This window comes from Mastomys coucha, unplaced genomic scaffold (assembly GCF_008632895.1).
Source record: "Mastomys coucha isolate ucsf_1 unplaced genomic scaffold, UCSF_Mcou_1 pScaffold12, whole genome shotgun sequence".
NCBI lineage: Eukaryota > Metazoa > Chordata > Mammalia > Rodentia > Muridae > Mastomys > Mastomys coucha.
Window position 1 is genome coordinate 41472420 of NW_022196894.1, and position 12710 is coordinate 41485129.

At 37.5% G+C, this 12710-nt stretch overlaps 1 non-coding gene and 1 pseudogene across 1 annotated transcript; both read left to right on the top strand.

The window, feature by feature from the left end:
- The first annotated feature begins 4047 nt into the window (after positions 1 to 4047).
- Positions 4048 to 4110, top strand: LOC116086682. The gene has a single exon (XR_004117056.1). It is a non-coding gene; the product is annotated as a U7 small nuclear RNA (small nuclear RNA).
- Positions 4111 to 4218: 108 nt separating this feature from the next.
- Positions 4219 to 4258, top strand: LOC116086683 (annotated as a pseudogene).
- Positions 4259 to 12710: the final 8452 nt, after the last annotated feature.

The following is a 12710-nucleotide window of genomic DNA, read 5'->3' on the forward strand; positions in this document are numbered from 1 at the left end:
CTACATTAAAAAGAAAAAAAAAAAAAGAGTTTCACTCACAAATTTCAGTTCAACTGAGTGTAGAGAGTAGGCTTAATAAATGCAACTCATTTCAAAGGCCTTCAGTGATAATGAGAAAAACACTCTCCTTAGTTGTGGACAATCAAATACTTTTGGGTTGAGGGAGCTGAGAAGCCTCAAAAATATGACCTGAGCCTCTCTTAAAGTAACTTGAATTGAGAATTATGTTCAATGTTGAGACAGAAGCTCATATGGAGGAAGAAGTATAACAACCCACTGTCCTAAGGAACAAAGCAAAATCAACAGATAGTCACAGAAAACAGAGGGAAAAAATTATAGACGAAGATATTTCCAACCTAATTGCCCTGTAGAGGAATAGGTTCTTTCTAAGGACGGCAGCAATTCTTCAGTACCTGAGAGACTGGCTGTGACAAGATAATGTAAATATTGGACTAGGAGTCTTCTACATTCAGTGCTAATTGCTCATCATTCTGACACCAAAGAATATATTAATTTGCCAGAATCTCCTCTTGGTATTATCAGGTATAAATAAAAGTAAATCATCCTGAGCCAGAGGAACAAGTCCACAGAGGAGCTTCATCCCGTGCCTGCAGAGTGAATGGACAAGCGCCCCAACCTCACAGCACATAACCTTGAAAGGCTGCTACTTCCTTGGGCCCAACGAGATCTAGTGTCAGTATACAGAGGTTCAACCTGATAATCTGAAGATCAGCAATAAGAGGCTCTAGATACCAGAAAACGTCCATTCCAGATCTGAGATTCAGAATTGTTACAATCAAGAATAGGTAGGCTAATGTGAACCCCAAGCAGGAGTTTGCCAAATATCTTATGTCCCATTTTCCTTTGAGAATCTGTAAAACTTATCACTACTTTCTGTAGGAAAATGTGCACTTGCAGAAACAGTCTACTCAAAAACTGCATGTTAAGAACAGCGGCCACGATTGTCACTTGCTTCCAGCATGCATGACGGTATATTGGTTTTCTCATATGAATCAATCTTTCTAAAGCCCAATCAATTTTGATAAATGAATTGTTGTTTCAATCCAGAAAATTCTAAAGTAGGAAGGAATAACAAGGTGTCTCTCAACTTGATAGTTTTTTTTTTTTCCTACCTACTGGAAGAGCAAGAGAAAGAAGATAAGACTTAGATGACAGCTCTTCTATACTTCCCAAAGAGACTATAAAGCATGTTGAACTCGGTGGTTTGCCATTGGATTCTGAACTTGAGAATCATCAAAATACAGAGATGCTTCAGTTAAAAAACAAAAAAACAAAAAACAAAAAACTACAACCATAGAGAAACTGATTATTTCTTTCCTTAATCTAGCTCTATGTTTAGGCTGGTCCAAGTCTACTGATCTCAACAGGTCCAGAAAACGTGCTTCTTCCACTATGCAAATGTCTTTGTCTTGCACCCAAACTAATTTAATACTATTACCAAAGGAGCAGGAAACATGGACGATTAGTTACCTACTTTTGCATATCAAATTTTCCCAGAACTTAGAAGCTTAAGTTAACAAATACTTAATATGTCAGCTTTTCTGTGCAGCATTGTTGTCTGAAGTGATTTTTACCTCATATACTCTCTCACATGCTAGCACTACCAAGGTGCTAAACAAGGCTGTAGTCTTAACCGAAGGCTCAAGTGAGTAAAGAGCCACATCTAAGCTCTTCATAGGGTTATTGGCATAATTCTGTTTCCCATGGCCTTCTGGACCGGAAGCTCTCACTTTCTGTAAGCCCTGGCCTCCTTCAGTCACTTGCCACATGGGTCTTTCTATTGCATAGCTCTCAGCATGGAATCTAGCGCCCCTGAGAGCAACAGAGCAAGAGTGTGAAAGACAGCAAATAAGAAAGAAGTCATAGCTTTTCACAGTCTAATCTCTGGAGCTTTGCCTCTTCCTTGTAGTAGCCTATTTATTAAAGGCTCTCTATCACTCAACTTACACTTAGAGGGAGAAGTTGACATAAGAGTTTGAATATCAGGAAGAAGCACCATGGTAAGGCATTCTATAAATCACCTACTAAGCATTTCACTTTTTAGGATATATCCAAAATAATTGAAACAGAAAGTCAAAAAAATACTTAGAACTCACTCAATGTTTATAGCTGTATTATATTATATTATGTCATATTATATTATAGCTGCCAGTGGTACAAATCAGACATCTGATCAACATCAACAGACAAATGGATAAGTAAATTTGAGTACATATACAGTAGAATATTATTCAATAATGGAGTGGAATGAACTTGTGATATATGCTACAGTATGAGTAAACATTGAAACACACTAAATAAGACATACACACAAGAACAAATACTGTATTATTAGGCTTATATAAAGTATCTAGAATATTTAACTTTAGAGACAGTATACTAGTAGTTATAAACTTTGAATAGGAAAATGAAGAATTACTGTTGAGAGTGGAGGCTGGTCTGGTCAGTCAAGTACCTATCATGCAAACATGAAGAAGGTGAGTTTGTATCCTCAGCAGTTATACTCAAAAGGCCAGCTGTGATCATGCACATCTGTCTTCCTACTGCAGGGGATAGAGCTAAAAGCAGAGACAGGCAGATCCCTAGAACTCACTGACCAGTCAGCTAAGCCCATCCGTGAAGGTTGAGTTCAGTGAGAGACCTTAAAAGATGAAGTGGAAAGTAACCCAGGAAGATTCTTGACATTGACCTCTGGCTTTTATGTGCACCTTCATGTTCCACATACTTGAACTCATTTACGCACATATGCACTTACATGCATATTATACACAATGTTTTTTAAGTAAAGTGTACCGTTACTTAATAGATATAGAATTTCTGTATGGGATGATGAAAATGTTTCGGAAATAGCCACAGATGTCCAGCCTAGTAGTGAGTCTAATTAGTGCTACTGAATTTTATGCTTTAGAAGATTTATATGGCAAATGTTATATTTCACCACAATTTTCAAAAAGATAATGAATATAATAGGTGCTGACAATTAGCAGAAATAACTGTTTGACCATTAGCAGAGGTTCAGACTGGAATTAGTTTGTTTGCCTTGAACTATGTCTTTTCCATCTGAGATAGTAACAAAACTGTATATGGGAGGAGGAAGGTGGTAAAAGTTACCTCATTAACAGCTCCTTTCTTTATTGCTATTCTGAGGCACCACATTTTGTACAAATTCTTAATGCTAACAGTCTGCTGAGATTGTGTTGAGTCCTGCATAGCCTTGCAGCATGGATGGTGTGACACAGTTCCTGCCCCTAGAGCAGAGCTAGCAGGACACAGGCCTCCATGAGTGTTGAAGATTTCTAGATATAAGGCTTGTAAATTCAGTAAAATTTGTATATTTTACTTTGTGTTCCTCTTTCAGGTCATACTTTATGTCCTCTCTGCCAAGATTACTGTCTCCATGATAAATACAACATGAGTCTGGGTAGCAAGGGTGTGTCTAATGTCCTTAGCAAAATGGTAAAGGCTGTAACCTTCAGGACAGCCTTTAAGGCTGTGAGAAAGAACTCTGAAAATATGAGTTCTAGAATGTATAATTTCTCAACTATGTAAAATATAAGGATGAAATATGAATTATATGAAGGGCTTCACAGACCTAAAAGAACAGAGGCAGCTGTACTATAAGCCAGCTTGTCAGAAAGATATTAGGAAGGAGATAAAGAGACTTAGGGAGTGGTGCTCACAGGGCAAGATCCCACCCAGCTAAGTTTATTGTGTGTGCTTACAAAGGCAGGCAGATTTCCGAGTTCAAGATCAGACTGGAACAGAGCAAGTTTAGGCCCAGGTATGGTGGGAATGGTGATCTCAGAGCTAGATCCCACCCAGCTAGTGTATTATCCACACTTAAAAGGCTGGCAGATCTCTGAATTCATTTACTGTCTTCTTCTAAGAATCAAGGGCCTAAGGTCATAAAATGCTGAATCACCAAAAAGTCAAAAAGGAACCTGGAGTAAATGACTGAATTGATATGTAAATAAAAGACTGGGCTTTGGTCTGTGTGAGAGAGCTACCCAGAGAGAACTGCTTGGAGAGTGAACACAAATCATTTAGAATTTTCCTAGCAGGATTTCCAACCTTGGTTGGAAAGCCTAAGAATTACTTAGAGAGCTAACACAACTCTTTTGGAATTTTTTTCTAGCCACTTTTCTTTTGGGAATTTATTTGACAGGTTCTCTGATTTTGGTCAGAAAACCCAACAATTTTGTCTAGCAGGTTTTCTGACTTTGGTTGGAAAACCCATGTGCTATCCAGGGAGCTTTTAGAGATTTTTTTTCCCTCCTCCCCCGCTCCCCCACACCTTCACAAGAGAGCTGTCACTAGCCCAGAGAAAACAGAGCTGTCAGCTTGTTCCCATGTTTGACTTCAAGTTGTCTCTTTCTCTGCTCCCAAACACCCTTGCTTAGGACCCTTGACCAAGCCAAAGCTGGTCCTCAGTAAGACTGAGCACATTCAGGAAGATAGGCTTAGTACCAATAATCTGAAAAGTGATATGGGAAAGACTTCTACACTCTCTGTGACAGTTTAGGAGTCATGTTTGGGATCACAAACATAGCACACCAAAACAGAATCTGCCTGGCTAGATAGTCCTCTTTCCATCTCAGGTCTCTCCAAGATTCAAAGCAATCTTACAAAGTATTCTGAAATCATGCACCTGTCCATCTATCATGGTTAATTCCCTGGTGTGGTCTAGACCAAAGTTAAAGACTCAGATGTTGAAGTCAAGAATGCTGGGGTTCAGACCCTACTCTGCAAGTTTTTGAGAGTGACCATGAGGCATTATTCAACCTCCCTATGCTTCAGTTCCTTCTTGGAATAGTGCGTGTTTGCAGAGCCAATTAATTTATAACAAAATGATATATATAAGGATCTCAAAAGCAGCCTGGCACACACAAAGGTGTACAGTAAGTGGCAGCTAATGTTATTTTATTTATGTTATTTGTCACTTTCTGCCAAAGCTTATGAGCAAAGTAGAATTGTATCTGGGTCTCTGACTGAGGTGAGAATTGTTGCCTGATATCTGACGAGGGAAATAGATAATTCATTTCTCCATTCAGATGTTAAGACGCTCACTAGAAGAATGCACTACAGAATGATAAACTCTTACTCTATTCAGCTGATGAACTGAGGGGGGCAGTAGAAAGGTGTGAATTGGACAGTCATAGCTGGAGCCCTTGTCAGAGATAAATATTTCTTAAAGCAATCATAATTGTCCACATGGCTTCTAATATATAGTTCATTTCATATGATGAGTATTTAGAAAGACAATGCAACCATGTTAGCATTTTTAAATATGGGTTACTACATCCTGACAATGACTAATTATGAAAACCAAGACTGTTCAAAACCTCCTTGGTAGGAAAAAGACTCATTTTTATACTTGCTACTGACTATTTGATACTGATGCAAGGCAAAGGAACACCTGTTTGAATGTCTCTACTGTGTGACACAAGAGCAAATGTTATGGGAGTTACCAAGCACTTACTGCTTAGATTTAAAGCCCTCTAACAAGATGGGACTCATTTCTAGCACCATTAACTGGGCCAATGGCCATCCTAGGGAATAACTTAATACTATTATTCTGCTAAATGGACATAGTCTTAAATTGCTCCCTAAGTTCTTTTCTCTAAACCCATAAGTTAGCACCGCTCTCAACTTCCGTCAGAGAATCTTTTTGGAGAAGAGGGTGAGGAATACAAACTCAAACTAATCAATAATTGTAGATAATGAGACTGTGAACTGCTCAGCTCTAAATGGGACACTTCTATCACATTTCCCAAGATTGGAAGACCATGTGAAAGAAAGGAAAAAAAAAAAAAGATTCTAAGAGCCAGGAGTAGTATACAAGTGTGTGTTTCCAGACAATGTTTGCCGTATATAACAAAGCTGTGACTTCATGCACAAGACCTGAACAAGATCCAGTCAGTCAAAATCCCAACAAGGATGGGTGAGGGGTGAGGGGCTCATGAAGTCTGGCCCCTGGCTGAAGAGCTGATGGCAACTGATGGCTGCTGGGGGAGGGGGAGTTGACTTTCTTCAAGACTGAGGCACTGAGAGGCTATCCATGTTCCAGTAGGTGCCCTACCCGGTACACACATAGGCAGCATCAATAAGACTCGAGGAGTTTGGAAAAAAAAAGCACAAGAGGTTAAAAGGGAAGAGCAGGGATGAGAAATAAGAGAGGAATATGAAGGGAAGGGATTTGGAATGACTTAAGCACATTGTATGCATATATGTCAACTAATTAAAAAGGGTTAAAAATATTCTGATAAGTTATTCATTCCTTTTTTTCTCACTTTTTAAACTTTTATTGCATTATGTTGAGTAAAGTTACATGATTTCACTCTATCCGAATTTGTTAACATTTAAAAACATATTTTAAGTAAATAGAATTGCATAACATTCTTGTTTCCCTTTAGTACCACAACTCCTCCCTGAGACCCCCCTTTGATATCTACAATACCTTTTTTTGTCATATTCCTTAAAATTTATAAAATATTATAACAATAAAAATGAGTACTATAAAAATTGTTTGATATAAAACAACAATCAATTTAACAGTCTTATGTAGATGCTTGTCTATAGCAATATTGAAAATACATGTTTTTCTCAATATAAATTTTAAGTGACTCCAAACATATTAACTGTATATTTTAAAATAATTCATCACTACTAGTATTTTCTTAAATGAACATAAGTATATAAAGTCTTTTTGTTTGTTTGTTTTGTATTTAGTAGAGCTTAAAATCTTGGCTCTTACTGTGTGGTACAAGCCCAAAATAAGAACAATTTTTAGACATTAGATTTCATTGTAATAAAGCTGTACTTCAATGACCCTCACATCACCAAAGGATTTTACCTCCATCATAGCTAAGCTGAGAGTTGACAGTTCTGCTGGGCCAAGGAATGAATTGTAGGCACGATTTTTGGATACAGACTTCCTACTATGGTCAAAGCTATTTGACTTGAGTAAGTGACTTTATTCTCAGCCCACAGAGAACAGGTTACATTCATTTAAGAAATGGTGTGTGTATTAAGATGGTCTATCCATAAAGTCATTCACCAACTATTTCAATGAACAATGGTTCTGCTTGGAGGGTGGCACAGACATTAGGTGAGGGTAAGAATCTGGTTCATTGGCTATGATGATTTTGAAAAACATTCATCTCAGAGAAAGAGTAACTTATAAAGTCCTCTTCTTCAAACTTGATACAAGAGTTACAAACGTCAAGCAAAGCAATTCAGTCTCACTCTTTGTTGTTCTCTTACAAGTCACCTCCCAAGTTAATTGTTAATTGTCTTTTGGCTGTATAAATACTTTTGAAATATGTAAGCTGTTCTGAAAACCATAGTATAGTGTAAAACATGAAATAAACAATTCTACTAATAGAGAGGCTGAGATAGGAGAAGCAAGATTTCAAAACCTTATGTTGTACACAGCAAGACACTGTCACATGCAAACAAGATGAAAGTGTATATGGATTTACAATATTGGACCTATTTCTCCAATTACCAAATTAGAGCAACCATTGGATGACAATCAATAAATTTCCAATTTCTCATATTTTTGGATTTGAATCGATTAGGATATGTTGGTAATATTAATTTTCATATTAAGAAAGAATATTTGTTACTTCCTGTTGTTTTTGTTGTAAGAGGTGGAATTGGGTTTGTGTGGATTTGTTGAAAGATTACTTTTTTGCTTCTTCTAGGGTGTTCTTTTAATCCTTATGTTGATGTTTTTCATCTATTATCCTTTGTAGGGCTGGATTTGTGGAAAGATATTATGTAAATTTTGTTTTGTCATGGAATATCTTGTTTTCTCCATCTATGGTAATTGAGAGTTTTGCTAGGTATAGTAGCCTGAGCTGGCATCTGTGTTCTTGTAGGGTCTGAATGACATCTGCCCAGAATCTTCTAGCTTTCATAGTCTCTGGTGAGAAGTCTGGTGTAATTCTGATAGGCCTGCTTTTATATGTTATTTGATCTTTTTCCTTTACTGCTTTTAAAATTCTTTCTTTGTTTAGTGTATTTGGTGTTTTGATTATTATGTGATGGAAGGAATTTCTCTTCTGGTCTAGTCTATTTGGAGTTTTGTAGGCTTCTTGTATGTTCATGGGTATCTCTTTCTTTAGGTTTGGGAAGTTTTCTTCTATAATTTTGTTGAAATATATGTATTGGCCCATTACCTTGGGAGTCTTCACTCTCTTCTATACCTATTATCCTTAGGTTTGGTCTTACTGCATCCTGAATTTCCTGGATGTTCTGGGTTAGGAGCTTTTTACTTTTTGCATTTTCTTTGACTGTTGTGTCAATGTTTTCTAAGGTGTCTTCTGCCCCAGGGATTCTCTCTTCTATCTCTTGTATTCTGTTGGTGATGTTTGCATCTATGACTCCTGATTTCTTTCCTAGGTTTTGTATTTCCAAGGTTGTCTCTCTTTCTGGATTTCTTTATTATTTCTATTTCCATTTTTAGATTCTGGATGGTTTTGCTCATTTCCTTCATCTGTTTGATTGTATTTTCCTGTAGTTCTTTTAGGGATTTTGTGTTTCCTCTTGAAGGGCTTCTAGCTGTTTACCTGTGTCCTTCTGTATTTCTTTGATGGTGCTATTTATGTCTTTTTTAAAGTCCTGTGTCATCATCATCATGAGAAGTGATTTTATATCTGAATCTTGTTTTTCCAGTTGATGGTATGTCCAGGACTTGCTATGGTGGGAGTATTAGATTCTGATGATGCCAAGTAACCTTGGTTTGTGTTGCTTATATTCTTACTCTTGCCCTGAGCCATCTGGTTATCTCTAGTGCTACCTGCCCTTGCTAAATCTGACTGGAGCCTGTCCTTCCTGTGATTCTGGGATCTTGTGATCCTGGGCTTGTTAGAGCACCTGGGAGTGGAGCTTCCTCTGGGTGTTGTAGGACTGGCTGCTGAGCTTTCACCCAAGGTCTGCTCAGGGCATCAGCCTAGACAGACTGGAAGGAACCTGAGCCACTGGGCTGGCAGAGTTCCTGTGTGCCTGGGTCCTGCTGGTCCCAGTTACTCCCAGTGTTGGGACAGATGTTTTGTCCTCCTCACCTTTGATCCTGGGTGTGTTAGAGTACCTGGGAGTGGAGATTCCTCTAGGTGTTGTGGGACTGGCTGCAGAGGTTGTACCCAAGGTCTGCTCAGGTCAGCAGTCCAGAGAAACCAGCAAGTAATTCATTCTTACTCTCAATAAAATTTTCTTTTTAAAAAAATATTTATTTATCTATTTATTTTCTGTATATGAGTCCACTGTTACTATCTTCAGACACACCAGAAGAGGGCATCTGATCCCATTACAGATGGTTGTGAGCCACCATGTGGTTTCTGGGAATTGAGCTCAGGACCTAGGGAAGAGCATTCAGTGCTCTTAACCACTGAGCCATCTCTCCAGTACTCAATAAATCTTCTAAATTAAAGATATCTGAAAATATTTACCATAGTTCTTTAATTCTTATTCTCCAGAATGCTAAATATACACTTACATACTACAGAGAAAACTCTCTTTTGATTCATCAATACAGTGAATCAATACATATTTTCTCTATGCAACCTATAGTTGCTGAATACCTTCTACATGGCAAGGAGACACCAGTACTGTTTTCTACCACTACCCCTCATAGTGAGAGAAGAAATAATACTAAAAATATGGATGATAACCCGTCTTCCACATGAACAATCCTAGTGACAAGCAACTAGGAGAGACCCAGTATTAGTAACCATTAATTGTTAGAAAGTTATTTTATAGACTGAGCTAACTATAGGAAAGGCTTAGTTCCAATAGAACATCTGGCATAGGGTACCTTGCCAGGCAAAAATCCATGACACTGCCAGAGTAATCCCATTTCAAATTCAGAAGAGAAACTCGTTGGCACAGAGATGCAATTCCCTATGGGTTAGACTCCTGTCCTCAGGTGCCTTTCCTCCCTCTTGAGACCTTTGAGGTACAATATAAATATACTTTTTAATTCACACTTTTTGGTTTTGACTGAAGGATATAGAAATGGGGCACCTCAGCCTTGTAAGGAACCCAGTCCTCTTGTTTCATATCAAGCTAATAATTATCGAATATAAGGATGAATAAGCTGAAGAAAATCACGGAACCTTACACTTCTAAAGTTCAAAATCTAATGGTCACAAAATCTGGTGATGTACACTCAAGAGTCTGAGGCAGGAAGATCAAGAGTTCAAGGCAAGCCTTGACTACATAGAAATATCTAGGCCAGCCTTGATTAAAACAACAACAGCAATCAAAATGAATGTCTAAGTAAAGTCTAAACAGATTGATATACCTACAGATGACAGTGATGAGCTTTGCACACAGTGGAAACACTAAACACTCAGAAGGTTCTAGAGAACAAGCCAGATTGGAGAAGTTCTGGAGTAATGTTGAAACCTGCACAAAGGAATGAACACATGTGGTGTCTCTCCTACTTTGATATTATTTAGCTTGAAGGTGAGCTGCAGTTAGTAAGTGCTTAGACCGGCTTCCAACAGAAAACTATGGTCCATTCGGTCTGAAGAACAGAGTTTAGAAAACAGCAGATGCTGGAAGTTTGAGAAATGAACCCAAAAGAAAAGCCATAGTCAGGGAATGAACTCCCCACCTTCTCTATTTAAGTAGAGAAGAAATGGTGGGTTGACTCCTAAATCACAGACTATGAAGTAATCTCCAATCACAGTTAAAATCCATGGGCTTGACTTTAAGTTGCCACCTAAAAAATAATATTGGCATTTTAAACGCAGCCAGGTCAGCTGCCTAATAAACAGTTCAAAAAATGTATAAAAAAATGACAAAATTTGCATTTACCATTCATAATGTACAAAGTAACATGATGAATTAATTCCTCAATGGAGAACTAAGAGAAGAAGACATAAAGGAGCTAATGGAGACCCTAAATGATGGACATGGAACTGTGCTTGATATGATCAAAAAGAATACTCATAATGAGGCAAACAATAGGAGAACAATAGAAAAGTAAATGCTATGCTTTAAAAACTAAGTATAAATTTGATGACTAAAAATAGAAAGATCCAAAAAAAATAATCTAGTACATGGAATTAGTAAAAATGAAATGAAAAATGAAAGAATTTATCGATTTTAAGAAAGGCTAAAAGAAATTATCCAAGCTGAAGAAGCAAGACAGAGAAGGAAACAAAAACAAAAACAAAAACAAAAACAGAAATAAAATAAGGTCTTGAGACACATGTGACAAAACATATATGGTCTAAAGTGCATATAATTGGATATCTTAAAGGAAGGGTATAAAAATAAGAGCATATAAATGTATTTTTAAAGTAATGGTAAAAACATTTCCAGTTTTTGATGAAGAGTATACACCTTGGACTATTAAACTGTAGACAGGTAGGTAAGTGTGTATGTGTGTACACTTAACTATCAGATACAAAGAGAGACTGCTTCAAAATCATGAAAGGAACAAAAAAGCAGTAAAAATAGTCTTTAAAAATGAGGGCAGGGGTCTACAGGATGGCTCAGTGGGTAAAGGTGCTTGCTGCATAAAATATCCCAAATTCCATCCCAAGTAAAGGTGGAAAGAGAGAAGTGACTCCACAAAGTTTTCTTCGGACTTCCATCCATGCACCATGGTACACACACACACACACACACACACACACACACACACACAGACATACACATCACCCCTCACATCATACATACATACACAAAGTAATGTTAAATGGCATAAATAGTTTAAAAAGAAAGGGATGTAGCTCAGGGGTAGAGCACTTGCCTAACATGAGTTTAGATGCCAGCACAGAAAAAAACCCTCAAAACATTACTAAAGGCTGGTACTGTGGCATGTGCCTGTAGTTACAATACTCCTGGAGCTAATGTAGGAGAGCACCTATTTCTGAAAACCAACTTCTGAAAGTTGCCCCTGATTCCTACATGCCAAGCACAGTGCACAGTCACGAACACATGATAATGAAAATTAAAAAAAAATCAAAATAAAAGAATTAATAAAAGCAAGAACCACAGTAGGAGTCAACAATTCTAAATTATGAAGCAAATTTGTTGCTGGCAGATATAAAATACATAAAATTATCTAGAAAGTTTTCCTAGCTCAAGGAAAATTAAAGCAATTAGAAACCAAATTTTCAGGAAGGTGGAGAGAACACAGGGGTGGTAAATACAGAGGACCATTTATTCTTTCTTTCACATGAAACAGTTTAAAGCAAAGATGGTGAGGTTACCTTATAAGAACCTTTACCATCTCTAGAGGGAGTGCGTCTACCAACTCCACCACGAAGGAGAGGCTGAGAGTAAGTGTACCCACACAGTTAAAAGTTTTCCACACTTTGGGTGAAGTGGGACAAGGTTAATTCGAAGTAGACAATAAAAACTTATACCTGTATACTGTAAACTCTATATAAATTACTAAAAATTCTAAAACAAAGCCAGTTAATTACTTTAAATGGATTTTTTAAATTACAAATAATCCCAAAAAACAATATCGATCTAATAGGGGGAAAAACATCTTTGAAGGAGAAACACCCCCCAAAATTCTTATTTCTTGCATAACTGTCAAGAAAGAGCATTGTATCTGTGAAAGTAAAAATGGAGTTTAAAAAGCTGTATAAAGCCGGGCGGTGATGGCACATGCCTTTAATCCCAGCACTTGGGAGGCAGAGGCAGGTGGATTTCTGAGTTCG